The following is a 20,010-nucleotide window of genomic DNA, read 5'->3' as shown; positions in this document are numbered from 1 at the left end:
CTCATTGAGGTGGCTTCTCTTGTTGCAGAGCACGGACTCTAGGTGCTCGGGCTTCAGTAGTTGTGGCATACGGGCTCAGCAGTTGTGGCTCACGGGCTCTAAAGCACAGGCTCAGTAGTTGTGGCCCACGGGCATAGTTGCTCCGTGGCATGTGGGATCTGCCCGGACCAGAGATCGTGGTATGTGTCCCCTGCATTGGCAGGCAGATTCTTAACTACTGCGTCACGAGGGAAGCCCCCCAAGAAAAAATCTTAACAATGCACGTTAAACTGGAACCCGACAGATAAAGAGAAATATAAAAAAGCTGACTAGGACTTCCCTGGTGGTGCAGTGGTTAACAATCCGCCTGCCAATGCAGGGGACACAGGTTCAAGCTCTAGTCCGGGAAGATCCCACATGCCACGGAGCAACTAAGCCCGTGTGCCACAACTATTGAGCCTGCGCTCTAGAGCCTGACAGCCACAACTACTGAGCCCGTGTGCCAACTACTGAGCCTGGGCTCTAGAGCCTGTGCTCCGCAACAAGAGAAGCCACCGCAATGAGAAGCCCGCGCACAGCAAGGCAAAGTAGCCCCTGCTCGCCACAACTAGAGGAAGCCCGCGTGCAGCAGTGAAGACCCAATACAGCCAAAAATTTTAAAAATGATTAAAAAAAAAAAAAAGCTGACTAATGTTGAGTATGGCCCTGAATGTGTTAAGGGGTGATGTCTGGGGGGAAACCCTGGTGCCCCCTTCCTGTGTTGGCCTAAAACATGCTTATTTTGCTTAATGGTTACCCCAGGGCTGCCTTAGCTAGATCTACTCTCTTTAAGCCTTCCCATCCTCTTCTCCTCAAGTTAAAGCCACAGCCCTAACCTCCAACAACATCAGTTTTCCTTACGGTAATTTTGATGACACCAGCTGTCTGTGTAGTATCAAAAACTTCTGGGACATACAAGCATTTGGTAAGGGAAGAAACTTCCTGCCTGAACATTAATGTCGGATAAAGGGGAATGAGAGGAGAGGTCAAAGTGAAAAGGAGAAACCAAGATATGGCAGAAAGCAAAAGGAATAAGGTACTGGAGTAAGAATGAAACACAACACACAGAGGAAGGGTGGGCAAGGGGTTCAGTGTGAAGGAAGGCAGATGGGCTTGTAAGAGCTGTGCCTTGTATAGGAGATTGAGAAACAGTAAAAGGGACTGAGCATCAGAAACAGTAAAAGGCAGGATAGGGCTTCCCTGGTGGCACAGTGGACAAGAATCTGCCTGCCAATGCAGGGAACACAGGTTCGATCCCTGGTCAGGGAAGATCCCACATGCGGAGTAACTAAGCCCATGAGCCACAACTACTGAAGCCTGTGCACCTAGAGCCCGTGCTCCACAACAAGAGAAGCCACCACAATGAGAAGCACGCGCACCGCAATGAAGAGTAGTCCCCGCTCGCCGCAACTACAGAAAGCCCACGCACGGCAATGAAGACCCAAAACAGCCAAAAATAAATAAATTTTTTTTTAAAAAGTAAGCATTTGTTCACACACACACACACACACACACACACCAAAAAAAGGCAGGATAGGAGGGTCTGTGGGTGGAGCCCAAGTGAGAAGACCAGAAGTGGAGTCCAGTTGCCTGACACAGCTTTGCTTCTTCTCTCCAGAAAATGCGATCATAACACGGAAGGCTCAAGCTGTGTCAGAGGAGAATATATGCCCTTCTGACGTGGAATTGTACCCCTCCACTGGTTATGAAGTTTGTATCACACGCATTCTCATCATAACACCTTGATCTGGAAAGCCTGCTATCCCTGCTTTTGTAGGCATCTGTGTGGACAGTAAAATAAACTCCCTACTGGCTTCACACTTTCCTACCTGTGTTCTTTCCCCAAAACTTAGTCCTGTATCTGCTTAGACACCCCAGGGTTCTAAAGCACTGGTATTTCAAGAAACCTTCTCAGATATAACACATGAGCATTCACTCCCTAGCAAATGAGGAGAAAGAGAAGACAGGAATTAGTCTCACCATTTAACATAGGAGGGGAAATGTCCAGAGCGAGAGAACTGTCCCTAGGGCTAAAATTAAGGGTAGAACTGAGCAACGGTTCTAAGTTTCCCTCCTATTTCAGTCCAATTATATCCTGCTGCCCCTCTCAGTTATCTGAAAGTTCAACTAATCTGAAGTCCTAAAATTACTACATCTTGCTCCTCTTCAACTGGTGGCAGGGAAAAGACTCACACAAGTTCAGGTTTGCTAGGCTCCTAACCATGATGTCCCTTCCCTGTGCCCACGCTCTTTCCTCACAATAAGACAAAACTCAGAAAGCAAGGTGATACCAATTGTTAGCGGGCAATGAGGGGTTATGAGGACCATTCAGCGCTGCTCGTGGGAGTGCGTAAATAGGTGCAGCCATCTGGAGAACCACCTGACATTACTTTAATTGTGTACATACCTTCTGACCCAGCACTTCCACAACCAGAAGTGATGGTAAGAGAGACCATTTTGATCCCTGGCCCAATCTATTCTAGCTATCAAAGACAAAGTACCACTGAATAGCCATTGTTTCCAAATACATGCCACATCTTGAAGGACATCACCATACCCCTAAAGAATATGACTGCCAAGTCGTTTCCTTAGCTGCTCATTTATGAGATATTTTTCCTGGCACGCCATAGGGCCAGTAGTTTCCTGATAATGCAATTAATTTGAGAAATCAGTACATACCTTGATCATGTGTCCCTTGCGGCAACTCTTTCATTTAAAAAACTGAGTCCATTGATCTAAGGAGATATTAGATGGGTCTAGAAATCAGATACTCTGTGAGCTCTCAGACAGTGATGTTAGCTAACACGCTGTAGGCAGGAAAGAGACCCATATCTAGAATATGTAGCATTCTCAGTAAAAGATACTGCCCGCTCAAGAGTCAGAAGGATCCAGTGTAATCATTATTCTATCAAGTGGTCTCCTTGAGAGATGGTACTCAATTAACGGTCTCAGTATTTACTGTTTTTGAAAGGTCGGCAGCTGCAACATTTAAATCACTTATGGTAGGAAGTGTATTTTTTTAAATTTTAGCATATACTTTATTATTTATTAAAGCATAGTTGATTTACAGTATCATGTAGGTTTCAGGTGTACAGCACAGAGATTCAGTTATATATGTTCTTTTTCAGATTCTTTTCCTTTACAGGTTATTACATAATATTGAGTATAGTTCCCTGTGTGATTTTAGCATATACTTTAACATCTCAGGGCATGAGTCAATGTCAATGGCAGTGATTGGAAGTGCATATTTAGTATAAATCGCCACCTCATTAGCCAGCACACAAGCACTGGAGTAGCAGAGGACAGGAGCTGGCTGACATCCATAGAAGCAGTCATCCTACCCTCTAATTGTTCAGTGTCTGCTCTGAGTCAGATAGTTTCTCACAAGCACTGACATGAGACACCAAGAACCAAGCATTCTGTGTTCACATCCACTGGTTCTTTTGATGGCTCTCCTCCAGACCTCTCGGGTCAAATATTCTAACCTTGTTCCTACCAGGCCCTGGACTGACCAGCCAAGAGATTTACCACTGCTCAAGAGTCCATGGTATATTTTTACTTCAAGTCACTTTTCCTTCCATACAAAATTCATGACCGGATATACTGCTTGTAGCTTTGCCCACTGAGAATATTCTCCCCCAGCTGTTTTTCTAGAGCACCCCTGAGTGAAGTTCAGGTGTGCCAACCGTCTACCTTTAGCTCACAAAAACAAACCGAGCCAACTAATCTGTGAAGCACACCTGGGTTTATTTCCTCCAAAGCCTAGATATAGGAACTCCCCCACTCGTGAGGCTGTAGGTGCAATCTGAAGAGGGGTGTTAGTGCAGCCAAAGTAGTTGACATAGGGTACGAACCACGTTCTCCTGTACCATAAGCCCTCTGGACCCAGTTGGGTCCAATTTCAACTGTGCTATTTCCATTGTATGAAGGATTGCTGCTGTACCCACTCAAGTATATAATTTGTGGGCCTCCCAATGCCTAAGTCATAATAGGGAACTCTGGTTTCTTGGTGTTTCCTGATCAGGTATTGGGTCTCTACAGTGCCCAAGTGCACCTTTTAAAAAAATTGGGCTTCCCTGGTGGCGCAGTGGTTGAGAATCTGCCTGCCAATGCAGGGGACACGGGTTCGAGCCCTGGTCTGGGAGGATCCCACATGCCGCGGAGCAACTGGGCCCGTGAGCCACAATTGCTGAGCCTGCGCGTCTGGAGCCTGTGCTCCGCAACAAGAGAGGCCGCGATGGTGAGAGGCCCGCGCACCGCGATGAGGAGTGGTCCCCACTTGCCGCAACTAGAGAAAGCCCTCGCACAGAAACGAAGACTCAACACAGTCATAAATAAATAAATAAATAAATAAATAAATAAATAAATAAATAACCGTGAATTTCTAAAAAAAAAAAAAAAGAATTATTAAAAAAATTAGTTTTCTGCTGCAGAGAGGATAGTTTTGCTCCAGAATGCTATTGGTCTGCTCTGCACCTCTCCTCCTGAGGCTTAGCAGAGACTACACTCGGAGTCCTTAATCTACCAGGGATCTCTGTAGCCACCAGAGGTTCTACCAAGCAGTATGGCCAAAATAAAGGATTTATAGTAGTTCAGGCTGCCATAACAAAATACCATAGACTGAGTGGGTTCAACGACAGAAATTTATTTTCTCGCAGTTCTGGAGGCTAGAAGCCTGAGACCAGGGCGCCAGCATGACCAGGTTCTAGTGAGGGCTCTCTTCCTGCACTGCAGCCACCTTCCCGCTAGCACATTTTTTTTTGAACTGTTTTACTGAAGGGTATGTCTTCTGAGCTTTCTCAAGCAACCACGTCTCCTGATTCTCTGCCTTATATAATATATCCATTCTGACATGTCCACCTCCCGGAGTCTTTTTTTTGGCTGCACTGGGTCTTCACTGCTCCACGCGGGCTTTCTCTAGTTGCGGTGAGCGGGGGCTACTCTTTGTTGCAGTGCGCGAGCTTCTCATTGCGGTGGCTTCTCTTGTTGCGGAGCACGGGCTCTAGAGCCCAGGCTCAGTAGTTGTGGCGTGCGGGCTCTAGAGGACAGGCTCAGTAGTTGCGGCGCACGGGCTTAGTTGCTCCGCTGCATGTGGGATCTGCCCGGACCAGGGCTCGAACCCGTGTCCCCTGCATTGGCAGGCGGATTCTTTTTTTTTTTTTTTTTAATTTTTATTTATTTATATTTATTTTTGGCTGTGTTGGGTCTTCGTTTCTGTGCGAGGGCTTTCTCTCTAGTTGCGGCAAGCGGGGGGCCACTCTTCATCGCGGTGCGCGGGCCTCTCACTGTCGCGGCCTCTCTTGTTGCGGAGCACAAGCTCCAGATGCGCAGGCTCAGTAGTTGTGGCTCACAGGCCTAGTTGCTCCGCGGCATGTGGGATCTTCCCAGACCAGGGCTCGAACCCGTATCCCCTGCATTGGCAGGCAGATTCTCAACCGCTGCGCCACCAGGGAAGCCCGGCAGGCGGATTCTTAACCACTGCACCACCAGGGCAGCCCCTCCCAGAGTCTTTTGAATTCTTCCCAGATACTCTGGCCAGACAGATTGACCGTATCCACATAATCTTCTTTAAGTCACCACATTTCCAGACTTCAAGGAGCCATCCCAGCAGAATATCAAGCTGCTTACAAGTATCCTTTGCCAGAAGGCCTCTATGGTAGGCAGCTTCCAAGATGCCCAATGATCCCTGCCTCATGGTATTCATGCCTTTGTGTAATCAACTTCACTTGAGAGTGGGCAGGAACTATGTCTTGCTTCTAACTAGTAGAACATAGCAAAGGTGATGAGATGTCATTTATTGACACAGGTCACATAAGATAGTGATTTCAGCCTTGCTAATGGACTCTCTCCCTTGCTGATTTGATGAAGCAAGCCGCCATTATGGAAAGGCCCACATGGCAAGGAACTGAGCATAACCTCTAACCAATAGCCTGCAAGGAACTAAGGCCCTCTGTCCAACAACTCACAAGGAACTGAATCCTGCCATCAACGACACATGCCTGAAAACAGATATTTCCATAATTGAGCCTTCGGATGAGAACTTAGTCCTGACTGACACTTTGATTGCAGCCTATGAAAGATCCTAAAGCAGAGGACCTACCTAAGCTGTGCCCAGGATTCCTGACCCACAGAAACTGTGAGATAATAAATGTGTGTGTTTTTTAAAGCCATGACATGTGTGGTAATTTGTAATGCAGCAATAGATAACACACCCTCTAGGTCAATAAACTCTAACCTTATACTCTGTCTTTTGTGGTACAAGACAGTTAAAACCATTTCCACACATGGTCTCCTCATTCCTGCTGATAGATACTGTCAGCACTCTGATGAGTAATCCTTCCCTTCCCAGAACAGAGACAGCCCTTCTTTGCTTGGGCCAAGCTGATATTGACTCTATCGTTATTGGCTAAAATCAATGAAGAGATGTAGGGGTAGATTTCAAGAGGAACAAGGCAAAAACATCCATCTCAGGTGCATAGTCTCTAGGCAAAAGGAGTTTGCTCTGTTCTAGCAAAGTTCAGAGGTTCAGGGTTATCTTGGGGTAAATGTTCTCATTTGCATCTACCCAAATCTCTCCATCCCAAGTCTTAGAATCCATTTACTCCTTGTGAGTATCCTGACTTTATCACAGGAATCTTGCTAGGGTTGTGAATCCAGTTCTTTTAAAATCTGCAGCCATGACAATAAAATCTTGGGCCTGATTTTCAGTATACCTGATTTTCATTGGGTGGACTGAAAATTGCAAGAGATGAGGATCTCTTTAAACTGCTCTGAACACTTTCTGACTTTGAAATCATATCCTGAATTAATCATCAACTTTCTTGACCCTGTCATTTCTTCTAGGTTTCTATGATCAATAACTACAGGCCGGGACTTCCCTGGTGGTCCAGTGGTTAAAAATCTGCCTTCCAATGCAAGGGACGTGGGTTCAATCCCTGGTCAGGGAACTAGGGTCCCACATGCCGCGGGGCAACCAAGCCCACATTCTCTAGAGCCCACATGCCACAACTAGAGAACCCGTGTGCCGCAACTACTGAGCCCGCGTGCTCTGGAGCCCGTGTGCCACAGCTAGAGAGAAGCCTGTGCGCCACAATGAAGAGCCTGCGTGCTGCAACTAAGACCCAACGCAGCCAAATAAATAAATATTAAAAAAAAATAATAACTACAGGCATCCAATGCCACACCCTTACAATTATCCTCATCCACATATTATTCAAACACTACCTATACAGCATCCCGACCTACCAAAAGTTAAAGTGCAAATATTTTAATGCTACAGTATGCCAGGAACTATCTTCATCTCATTTAATACTGACAGTGGAGTTCTTGTTGCCCTATACCAGGTGGATTGATACAACTCTGGAATCTCACCTTAAGTGAGGAAATGAGACATGAAATGGAAGGAAGAAAATACAGAGTGAGCTGATGAACAGGTTTCAACTGTGGACAACTGGAACCCAAGTATGCTCGAATCGCTGAAGTTGTCCCACTTGAAGGACAAAGAGTTGGGGTATTTTTCCACTGGCTCCCCTCCATTGTTGGCTGATAGCTCTTTTCCCAGAGCATTAACTCCCAGGCACACTGTGCCCCTGCATTCCAAGAGATCCTCCAAGGGTCAAGTTGCAGGCATCTGCAGCAAGAAGCCTTAGAGTTACTGCCAGTGCCTTGTCCATATCCCTTGCATCCTACCATTTTTGTATGTGCTGAACAATTCCATCCACCATTATCTCTTAGGTAGGAGAAACTCAGTTTTTCACCTGTGTAGGGAAAAACCCAGACGTTCCCTCCTCTGTTTTTCTCCTGTGCGTCTCCTTTATTTTTACACTACTACCACACTCACACAGGACGCTTCGGTCACCAAACATGCGTGGGTTTCCCCACACCAAGCAATTCTCTGTGACACCAGCTGGGTGTCCTACAATTCAACTCAATACTGACACCATCTATTCAGAGACCGCATCCCATCTCACAGGTGAAGGGATCAGTTCCACAAGATTCTCCCACCCCAACTTCAGATGCCAATCACAAGCCCATGTTGACACCTGTGCTTCTGACTGATCTTCTACAAATCAGAGGTTCAATTAATTTGCTAGAGCAGCTCACAGAACTCAGGAAAACAGTTTACTTATGTTTACCGGTTTATTATAAAAGGATATGATAAAGGATACAGATGAACATCCAGATGCAAGAGATGTGCAGAGCAAGGTCTGTGGAAAGGGGTGTGGAGCCCTCTCCAGGGACCACTCCCCCAGCACCTCAAGTGATCACCAACCTGTAAGCTCTCCAGACCCTATCTTTGTGGGGTTTTATGGTGGCATCATTACATGGGCACAACTGATTAAATCACTGGCCATTGGCTACTGATTCAACTCCCAACCCCTCTCCCCTCCCCAGAGGTCATGGCAGGTGGGACTGAAAGGGCAAGAACCACGGATGAAGACCAAATATATTATACATGAGAAATGCATTTTCATCTAAATGACCAAATATATTTTTCTTCTAAATCACAGTATTACAATCTGTATCTCTGTGCTAGTAGGTTTCTTCCAGAAATACAGAAGACCACTCTGCCCACACACACGGCAGGCTGGAAGGGTTGGGTGGGAATGCGAATTCGGACAGCCCCGAGGAGCAACCTCTAACCAGTGACCGATGGAAACTGACACAGATCGCCGGTGCTCTTAAGCCTCTCTAGGGGATCATAATTATGAGCCGCATCTTTTACACCGCCCCCCATCAGGATTAAGCGTCTGTCTTCCACTGTGGTAACTGGTTTCATAATGACCCTTTAGTACATTCTTCTGACTATATTAATAACCACACTCCCTTGCCTATGTTCCCTAAATTTTCCAGAAAGCTAAGAAATACTTCCTTTCAAATCTTCATCTCAAAGTCCGCCCCTGGGGGAACACAAACTAAGGTAAACATTCCTCTGTGTTAAAGAACAGTGATTGATGAGGACAGACGACTAGAACACCAACAACAACTCCTAGGAAGGAAGGGAAGAGAAAGAAAACGGTTGCATCACATCAGATAGCTCTGCCATAAAATGCTTCCAAAACATTTTGACATGACTCTTTTGGTGTAGCTACTTGAGCTAAGGTCACATTTTTATGGGACCTAACAACAAAACAAAAATAAAACACTAAAATTTTAGTCATGTATTAGGGTCAGAAATGGAGTGAGGGTTAAGAGGAGAAATCATTTTGAAGAAAAACTATGTAAAACCTGGAGCCAAATAGTTACCCAAAATGTACACATTAAAAGGGCCACAAATCACAGAAACGAAATATCTGCAATACCCAACAATATCAGAACCACACAAGAATTCTGGTTCTGGACTGGGAAACCAGAGGTCCAGGAAATGGGTTACGTAAATACTATAAAACTGCTAGACAGGGAGAGGTGACTACTGAGGGGGGAGAGACTCCCAGGATCAAGATGAAACTCCAAACCCAAACTGTGAAACACATATAGGAACTAATCACCAGGGAGTTCCCTGGTGGTCTAGTGGTTAGGACTCAGCCCTTTCACTGCAGAGGCCCAGGTTCAATCCCTGGTGGGGGAACTGAGATCCTGCAAGCCGCATGGTGCAGCCAAAATAAAAACAAAAAAACAAAAACAAAGTCTGAGAGACAGTTTTAAAGATATCATTGCTGAAAGTTTTCCAGTTTTTAAAAATATATAAAATATCATATCTAGAGCCCCTTCTGAATGTCAAGCAGGACAAATTTTAACAATAATAATAGTCCAAATAAGACACATAGCAGAAAAAAATGCTGTAAACCAAAGAAAAAGAGATCATCGTAAAACTTACCAAAGATACAATAAAAAAGGATAACTATTAATGAATGACAGTGTATTTCTCATCAACAATAATACCAGAAACAAGAGACTGACAAATCCAAATATTTAAAGTGCTAAGGGAAAATAGGTGTCTCTTTTACCTTATCAAATTCTCATTAAAATAAGAGCAAAATAAAAATAAATTCAGACATACAAAAACCAAGAGAACCCTACTCATGCAGGAACAGTCATCTGAAGATTAATAGATAGCTGCTGAAAATCTTTACCAAAACATATGAAGACCAAATCAAAGAGAGGCATGAACTTACAGGAAATAGACAGTATGGAAGATGGGAACTTGAAGAGAAAATAGTAACTTCATGCATATAGCAAGAGATGGACATTATTATAAAGGAGCATTCAGAGGGGAGAAAACGACACAAAGAATTTTAAAATATTAGAGTGAAAATGAAAACACTCAATGGAATGGTTGGAAGACAAAGTCAAGGAAATCTCCAGAAATTAGAACACAGTGCTAGAGAGATGAAAAAATTCTAAAGGCTAACATTGAACATTAGGAATTCAGAAGAGAGAGAAGAGAGACAACAAAGGAAAAAGAATCATTAAATAAATGATCAATAGATTGCCCAACTGGAAGATGTAATTTTCCAGATTAAAATCCCAATCCAGTGGGTAAAACAGGCATGCAGCAAAGAATATCATGAAATGAAAATTCAGGACACTATGGACAAAGAGAAGGTATTTCATAATTCCAGAGAAAGAAATGTAAATTAAACGCAAAGGAACAAGATTGGGGTTAGATTCCTCAACAGTAACCATGGAAGCTGGAAGAAATCCCAAGGGAAAATGTATCCCAACTTAAGAGTCCTAGTCACAGCCATACCATTAATCAGGAAGTTAGAATAAAGATATTTTTAACATGCAAATTTGAAAAAAACTGAAAAAGAAAAAAAAAAAAGGATCTCCCATGCAACCTGGTGACCTAATACAAATAGACAGCCAGTTATTTCTCCAGCAAAAATGAATTTATAGTATTCAGGATTAGCAAAGAATTATAATTCAACGTCTACAACCATGGTGAGCCACGTGTAAGTCCCCCACAAAAATGGACAGGATAACTCTTTTATAGAGGGGAGAAAGGAAGTTAGGAGGGCTATAGTAAACACAGAGTCCTTGGCTTTTCATTGGCTGACTTGTGACTGCCTCTCACGGACTAAGCTCTTGCCAGGAAAGAAGAGGAAGTTTTTCTCCTTCCTGTTGGGCTCTGCTATCATCATGGGGTATGCGAGCTCCCCCTTCTGGCCTCCTGACTCTATTTTAATTGAGGTTTCTCTTCATTAATTTTTACAACCCTTTCTCAGGAAGCTATTGGAGTATGTGCTCTGCCAAAATAAGGGAGTAAACCAAGAAAGAAGAAAACATGGGAACCAGGAAAGAGAATTCACCATAAGACAGAGGCAAAGAGAATCAACAAGATAATGGGTAGGGGAGAGTCTAAAATGGCAGGTGTGAGCAAGCCTAGAGAGAACCAGTCCAGGTTGGAGCAGGTAGAAAGGATCAAGGAGATATGTCTACAAAATATAAAACACCTGATGTAGCTGAGCATATTGAAAAACATTTGGAAGTTTAGGGTCAGATCTGGAATGAGTTGGTGACAAATACATAAAAAACTAAGAAACAAAGTCCCTTTTCCTTGTTCTAAGGAGAACAAAGATATGCATATGAAACAAAAAGTAATCACAGGGTATCACATGGCTCAACCACAAATTGTATTTGCATTGTCATGATAATGTAAAAATTGAATATCATTTTAACCAATGTTATAAATGTATGGGCAGCATGAAGGTTAGGAAGTATCTCTGAGTGTGTGTGTTTGTGTGTGTGTGTGTGTGTGTGTGTGTGTGTGTGTGTGTATACTAAGCTGGGGTGTGGAGAATGAAATAGAAATAAATCCTCATCTTCCAAACTGGAAGTCAAAAAAATGCCCAAAACGGGGGGAAATATCAAGAGGTAGCAGAAAAAGTAATTTATTTAGAGACATGGACAAAAATATCAAATAAAATAGATAAAGAATGGGACTTCCCTGGTGGCGCAGTGGTTAAGAATCCGCCTGCCGATGCAAGGCACACAGGTTTGAGCGCTGGTCCGGGAAGATCCCACATGCCGCAGAGCAACTAAGCCCGTGTGCCACAATACTGAGCCTGCGCTCTAGATCCCATGAGCCACAACTACTGAGCCCACGTGCCACAACTACTGAAGCCCGTGCTCTGCAACAAGAGAAGCCACCGCAATGAGAAGCCCGTGCACCGCAATGAAGAGTAGCCCCCGCTCGCTGCACTAGAGAAAGCCCGTGTGCAGCAACGAAGACCCAACGCAGCAAAAAAGAAAGAAAGAAATTTTTTTTAAAAAATCGATAAACGAGATGAAAATGGCTTCCTCTGAGTAGGGGAAATGAGATGGTGAGGGAAAACAGGGGTTTTTTTCTTAAATAAAAGGCCATGTAGAAATATGATTCTTTAAACTATGTGTACATTGAATAAAAACTAAACTAAAGGGCTTCCCTGGTGGCGCAGTGGTTGAGAATCTGCCTGCTAATGCAGGAGACACGGGTTCGAGCCCTGGTCTGGGAAGATCCCACATGCCACGGAGCAGCTGGGCCCGTGAGCCACAGCTGCTGAGCCTGCGCGTCTGGAGCCTGTGCCCCGCAACGGGAGGGGCCGCGATAGTGAAAGGCCCACGCACCGCGATGAAGAGCGGTCCCCGCACCGCGATGAAGAGTGGCCCCCACTTGCCGCAACTAGAGAAAGCCCTCGCACGAACCGAAGACCCAGCACAGCCAAAAATAAATAAATAAATAAATAAATAAATAATAAATAAAATTAAAAAAAAAAAAACTAAACTAAAAAATGTGACCTAATTACATTATTTTTTCCTGTGTCAAGATAACTGTTGACAAGATCACTAAATGAGATTAGCTGTACCAGGAACAAAGAGAGGCTGATTTATGGGCATACATACTAGACATTAATCTTGGCCTCATCTGGCCAGGGCCCTCTACCCAACCACTGTAGGCAACTTGATCAGTAAACATACAGGCTGACTCACTCAGAGGCCTACTTAACATGAAAAAACATACCATGCCGTTAAGAGGAAACACCTTTTATACCTGTGATAGCTATAAACATTGATCTTCTCAAAGGTACGGTCCCTGTGTTTCATGTCTGTATCCCACGTGCCTGGAATATAGTATGTGCTCAAAAATGTATTAATGTGTGCATATTTTACCTATTCAAAAAAATCCCCAAAGAGGAAACCATAAAGGAAGTTACAAAATATTTAGAAACAAGTGACAATGTACTACACATCAAATTATACAGGGTTCATGTAACATGGTACTTAGCAGTAAATGATACACTTCTTTATTGAAAAAAAAATAAGAAAAATTGAAAATCAGTTTGTTAGGGGTTCAACTCAAGAAACTTTAAAGAGGTCACAAAATAAAACTAAAGGAAGATGGAAAATTGTATTAAAGATAATTGAAGAAATTAATGCACCAGGAATCAAGGAAACAATGGATGATATGCAAAACCCAAAACTGAATCTTCAGGATAAGGGTCGTATATCTACCTAAACAAGAAACCTCTAAATAGAAAGCAACAAGAAAAGACACAGACAATATGAGGGAAAAAAAAAAAAAAAAGGATGGAATAACTATAGATACAGCAGAGATTTACTAGTTGAGGTTTACCAAATCTTCAAGGAAAAGATAATCCTTACTTTAAATAAATAGTTTCAGAGACTAAAATAAGAGAGAAAGCCAACTCATTTTATGAAATCATTATGTCCTAAACAATGACAGTACAAGAAAACAAAGTTAAAAATAAATCTAAGGTAGTAGATGAAAAAATCTAAATAGAATATTAATGAATTGAATTCATCAGTATATTTTTAACATATTATGATTCTAGCAAACACTGCTAGTTTTTCCTCAATATTCATTTTCCTCTATCCAATGTAAAAGAAATTTCAACCAGACACATAACTACCTACAAACAGATTGCATTTCCAAGCCTCCTTTGCAGATAAATGTTGCAATATGACTAAAGCCAGCCAGTGGTATGCAGGAACTGCTACTTTGTAGTGTATGGGAGTCTTACTTCAGGGTCATGTCAACCTCTTTCGTCTCTTCTTCTTTGCCCTTCTTCTACACTACCCTGACTGCAGATGCCACCATCTTGAATCTGAGGCTGAAGGCCGCACCCTAGAGATGGAGGAGCAATGACCTAAAAGAAGCATTGTCCCTGAGGACTTGGTGAAGCAGACTTACCGTCATCATGGACCACTTAATCATCACGGACCAGACTTTAAGAGAATAGAGACTAAAGCTCTATCTTGTTTAAGCACTGCTTGCTATTGCTGTCACTGTTCTTATGTAAACAATGACTTTAGATAATTACTATTAAGAACTGTAAAATGTCAAAAAAGGTTTTCTTTAATAGCATATCTGAACCAATTATAAAATACAACTAAAGGGCTTTTATTTGGTGCAAATTGTTTAGGATTCCTTCTTTGCTTTTACAAAGAATTTTAAAACAACATATGTAGAAATTAGATATGTAAAAATACTGAGTACAGTGGTCATTGCTGAGTCATGGAATTATGCGTGCTTTATCTTTTTTATTTAAAATGTTCTATATTTTTCACACAAAAAATCATTCTTAATATCAAAACTATAATTGACCACATAGTATATTTGCATGGAATCCCAAGTAAGCAGAGTTATAGCATGCACACTGGGGAGAAAAGAAACACAGAGCTTATTACATGATGAAATGGTCATGGTGACATGAAGGAAACAAAAATCTTAACAAAATCAACCATGGGGATCTCTAGAGTGTAATAAATGTGAAATGTAAACCCTGATGATCTTGTAATAATCAGTCTAGATTATCATTTGCCTCTGGATTTAGTATGATAAAAATATAAAGAAAAAAGAAAGAACAGAATATCCCTCTGCTTTTTCCTTCAGTACAAAAGACGGCTGACAGATGTGGCAGTTTCTGTGGCAGGAAACAGAAACCACACGAAGAAAATGCTCCTTTGAAATGCTATGGCTGTTACTACTGAAAACAATCTGCTCACACTTTTTTTCCAGAGCCTCTACTCACAGCAAAATAACTCTGAAAAACTCAAATTTGGAAGATTCACTCTGTCCAATTTCAAAACTTATCATCAAGTTATAAAACTTATTATAATTAATACAGTGCGTTATTTACAAAAGGATAAGCACATAGATCAACAGAACAGAAGAAATAGTTGAGAAGTAGACCCACACAAATATAGACAACTGAGTTGTTTTTTTTTTTTTTAACAATTTCATCAGGAATTTATTTTTGTATTATACGAAGGAAGCCTAACTCCATTTTACTCTAAATTTTGCAACACTTTCTTTTCCTTACCTAGTTTCTTCTTTCTCACTGATGTGAGACTTAATAATCATTGTATTAGTCAAGATAGCTTTGGTCACACTATGGCAATACATTAACTCTAAAATCTCAGTAGACAACTGATTTTTGACATGGGTGCCAAGGCAACTCAATGAAAAACGAATACTTTGGTCAGCAAATGCTTCTGGAACAGTTAGCTATCCGTGTGCAAAAAGCAAAACAAAAACAAGACAGAACAAAACCCTCCACACATTCCTCACACTCTATACAAAAGTTAAATCAAAAGGGATCATCAACCTAAATATAAAAGGTAGATTATCAAACTTCTCAAAGAAAACCAAGGAGAAAACTTTTTGTTGCCTTGGGACTGGCAAAGAGTTTTTCAATATAACACCAAAAGCATAATTCATAGTATAAAAATTAGTAAATTGAAACATATCAAAATTTAAAACTTTCATTCTGTGGAAGACATTATTAAGAGAATGAAAAGCTAAACCATGGACTTAGGTTTGAACATTTGCAAAGCACAAAGTGTTAAAGATCTTGTAACCAGAATATATAAAGAATTTTTAAAATTCAACAATAAGCAAGCAACTCAATTTTTAAAAAACAGGCAAAAATCTGTAAACACTTGACGGAAGAAGATATACTTATGTCCAACTGGCATATGAGCAGATGTTCAACATCACTAGTCATTAGGGAAATGCCACTTAAAATCACAATGAAATACCACTATACATTTTTTAAATGACTTAAAAACAAACAAACAAAACACTGACAATTTAAATTAGATCATGGAACAGGACACTAGTTGAAAACAGGAAAATCCAAATCAAGCCTACAATTTAGCTAATAGTATTGTAAATGGGCTAATTTCTTAGCTTTGATCATTGTACCATGGTTATTTATGTAAGATGTGAGCATATGCGGAAGCTGGGAGAAGGGTAAATGGGAATTCTCTGTACTGTCTTTACAATGCATCTCTACGTCAAGAACAACTTCAAAATCGTAAGTTAAAAATATAACCAAATAAAGTGGATTTTTAAAGCCATTCTTTCTGTCCTTCATGCTACAGCTTTCTTCATGAGTTTTCCTTAATTAGAAATACACTTCAATACATCAGGATATATTTAGCAAACTGCATATGCCATTTAGGTATTGGTCCACCAGTTCTACTTTAAAAGATCACCTCAAGCCGCGCCCCAGCGGTCGCCGAGGCCGGCGCGGTGGAGTTGCAAAAGCTGCGGGTGCGGAGGAGCTGTGGAGCCAACCCCGCGAGCCGGGAGCATGAGGGCCTGGTGTCTGTGTCACATTTGTACCTGCCGAGTCATTGTGGATGGAATGGGGGAAATACAGATACAGAAACCTACAAAGAAACAACAAGGAATATACGGATGTTCTGTCGCTAATCATCTCGGTTCGGATGTGGAAAGTTCTTCTGTGCTGTATACAGAGGCACCTGTTATCTTGCCTATTGGAAGGAATATCACCAGACCGGAGCACAGCCATCCCTCCGTCGTGATTGGAGGCATCGTGGAAGCACCCCAGAGGGCAAACGTGACCATGCAATGTCCTGTCAAAGGTGTCCCTCAACCTAATGCAACTTGGTTGAAGAAAGGAGGATCTCTGAGTGACAATATTTCCTTGCTTTTCAATGGATCCCTGTTGTTGCAGAATGTTTCCCTTGAAAGTGAAGGAACCTACGCCTGTCCAGCCACCAATGCTCTTGGAAAGGCGATGGCAACATCCATCCTCCACTTGCTGGAGACTTTCTGGGAGCTTGGTAGCTGGACACATTGTTCTGCCACTTGTGGCCACTTGGGAGCCCGAGTTCAGAGACCCCAGTGTGGAATGGCCAACGGGCAGGAAGTGAGTGAGGCCTTCTGTGAGCACCTCCAGAAGCCGCTGGCTGGCTTCCAGCCCTGTCACATCTGGGACTGCCCCTCCAGGTGGTTCACAGGCACGTGGTCAGAGTGCTCTGTGTCTTGCGGTGAAGGATTCCGCAGTCGGCAAGTGGCCTGTAAGCGCACGAGAGCCAATGGAACTGTGCAGGTGATGCGTCCGAGAGCATGTGCCCCCAGAGAGAGGCCTCTGGGAAGTACCTGCTCCAGTCACCCATGTGTTCAAGGGCTTATTGAACCAGGGAACCAGGGAACGCTGACAAATGTAGTGCTTTGATAGTATGATCATCTAGTATAATCATCCACTCCCTGTGGTGAAACCCACGCATCAAAAAACTAACATTAACAAAGAGACTTCCCTGGTGGTCCAGTGGTTAAGACTTCGCCTTCCAATGCAGGGGGTGCAGGTTCGATCCCTAGTCGGGGACCAAGATCCCACATGCCTCGCGGCCAAAAAACCAAAACATAATACCGAAGCAATATTGTAACAAATTCAATAAAGACTGCTTTATTGCTGCACGACAGTCATGAAACTCAGCTGCACAGGGACCTTACCACACCGCGCAGAGGCTGGTTCACGGGACCTTGTGATCCTATTAATGGGCCTCTCTGTTGTAATTAACACAGGCCGCAGGGACCAAAAGTTCCCCTCGCCCCTTCGGAAAATGTTCGGGAATGGTAGTGCAGGAAGGTAATACACACTTTCTGCATTTCTGCCCTGCGGTGCAGCAGTTGTTGCTGTTGGGAGTCACTGTGCTAATTCTCTTAGGTCATTTTTCCCTTTAGTTGTTCTGACTACCTCCAAGCGCTCCATGGCTGCACGCTTGTCTCACTGGAAAACGCACAGCCCCAATTCTGTGCAGGGACGACGCAAAGCAGAGTGTGATGCATCTCTCTGGAGCATCAAGTTTATTAACTAGAATTGGAAGAACCAAGGAGTTCTTGGAACAAGAACTATCCCCCTCCCCCACCAACACGGAAGACAGAAGAGTAGGGGAGGGCAGACGTGCCCCAGGAATGACAGTCCAGTCTCTCAAGTTTCACCCAGGTGGGGGTTGAGGGGCAGACCTGCAGCCACGGTGGCCTCGCTTTCGGTCGCCCGGGCTGCTCCGGACCATCCTCTGAGCTGGCCAGGGTCTTGGATACGATGCTTCTGAAGGCCGTGCAGAGAACACACTCCTCTTCCCCTGCACCGGGCCCCAGGGAGCGCGGCGGCCTGACCTTCCTGCCTCGGTCATCCATGGGGTTCACATGGGCTCACTTTATTATGACGCCTCATGCTGGGCAGCTTGCAACAAAGATGTTTCAAAATAAAGTTCCAGATTCTCCCAGCCACCCCTTGCTTTTTCTGGCTCTGGCCAGAGACAGTGGATGAGGACACACTCTCAGGCTGCCCAGCGTGGGAGGACCTTCCAGTGTTGGACACACCCAGGGGGCAGCTGCTTCCCTCTGGGGCTCCAATCCTGCTGCTGCTGCTGGAGGGGGATGTCCCAGTGCCACACTGGGGGGCTGGGCTGGGGGTGGCAGTCCTCGCCTCCAGGCTGGGTGGGGGACAGGCAGACTCACCGGTCTTCTGCCCTGCCTGCTGGTCTTCCTGCAGCTGCACATTTTTTCTGTGGTAGAGCCACCTGGTTTGCAGGGAGGACACCACAGGGCTTGGAGAAGGCTCAAGTTCACTGCCACAGAGGTCCCCGCAAGAGAAGGCCTTCAGAGTTATGATGGAGACCTCCACCTTGGGTTTCTTGGCGCTCACACTGCCTGTCCCAGTGTCCTGGATCTGGTCGCAAGTCAAGCCCGGAGTCCTCACCATTGTCACCTCCAGGTCCTTTTCACAGGGTGGCTCCTTCTGGCCCATCTTGACCCATGGATGCCTCATGAGGTCAGGTAAGGTGCCTCTGTCACTGGGGTTGAGGGCAATCATTTTTTGTAACAGATCCCTTATCTTCACAGACAGATAAGGTGGGATGGGGTATTGCCCTTGTAGGATTTGCTTCCGCAGCTCCTGGAAGTCTTTTCCCACAAAGGGCTGGGACCCAGTTACCATGGTGTACAGCACTACTCCCAAGCTCCACACGTCCACCGCAGGGCCGCTGTAGCTCTGCCCCAGGAAGAGCTCCGGGGCAGCATAAGGGTGTGTGCCGCAGATCGTGTCCACTTGGACAATGTCATCACACTTGTTGCTGAGGCCAAAGTCTGTAAGTTTGATATTCATGTTGGAATCAAAGAGGAGGCTCAGTGGCTTCAGGTCTCGGTGCACGATGCCCCTCCGGTGGCAGTGCTGCAGGGCGGAGACCAGCTGCTGGAACGGGCCTCGGGCCTCCGCCTCTGTCATACGGCCATGGATCTTCAAATAGCGGTACATGTTCCCCCCACTGAGGTACTCCATCACCACGAAAAATGTCTCCTCTGTGTCAATCACCCCCAGCAGTTTTACAATATTGGGGTGATTCAGAGCCTTCAGACTGAACACTTCCCGGAAAAGTGCCTGGACACGTGAGAAGCTCTGACGCCTTTTCTGTATGACTTTCACAGCCACCCGTGTCCCGGTCAGAATGTGCCGGGCCAACTTCACTTTACCGAAGGTACCTTCACCAATGGTGTGGAGGATCTGGAAGTCATCAATATGAGCCTTCTTGCCAGCAGATTTGGCTGTGAGGCCCTCCATCCTGGTGATCTGCTAACTACACCGACTGACAGCACTACCGAGCAACGCTAACTACGCTAACTAACAATGCTAACTGTACTAACAGGGCTAAGTATGCTGTCTCTACTAACAACGCTAACTACGCTAACTGTACCAACAGCGCTAACTAGTACTAACTACACTAACTATGCTA

The sequence above is a fragment of the Balaenoptera acutorostrata genome, chromosome 7, assembly GCF_949987535.1.
Source record: "Balaenoptera acutorostrata chromosome 7, mBalAcu1.1, whole genome shotgun sequence".
In the NCBI taxonomy this organism is placed as follows: Eukaryota; Metazoa; Chordata; class Mammalia; order Artiodactyla; family Balaenopteridae; genus Balaenoptera; species Balaenoptera acutorostrata.
The sequence above is the reverse complement of the archived record's forward strand: the minus strand, read 5'-3'. Positions refer to the sequence as shown.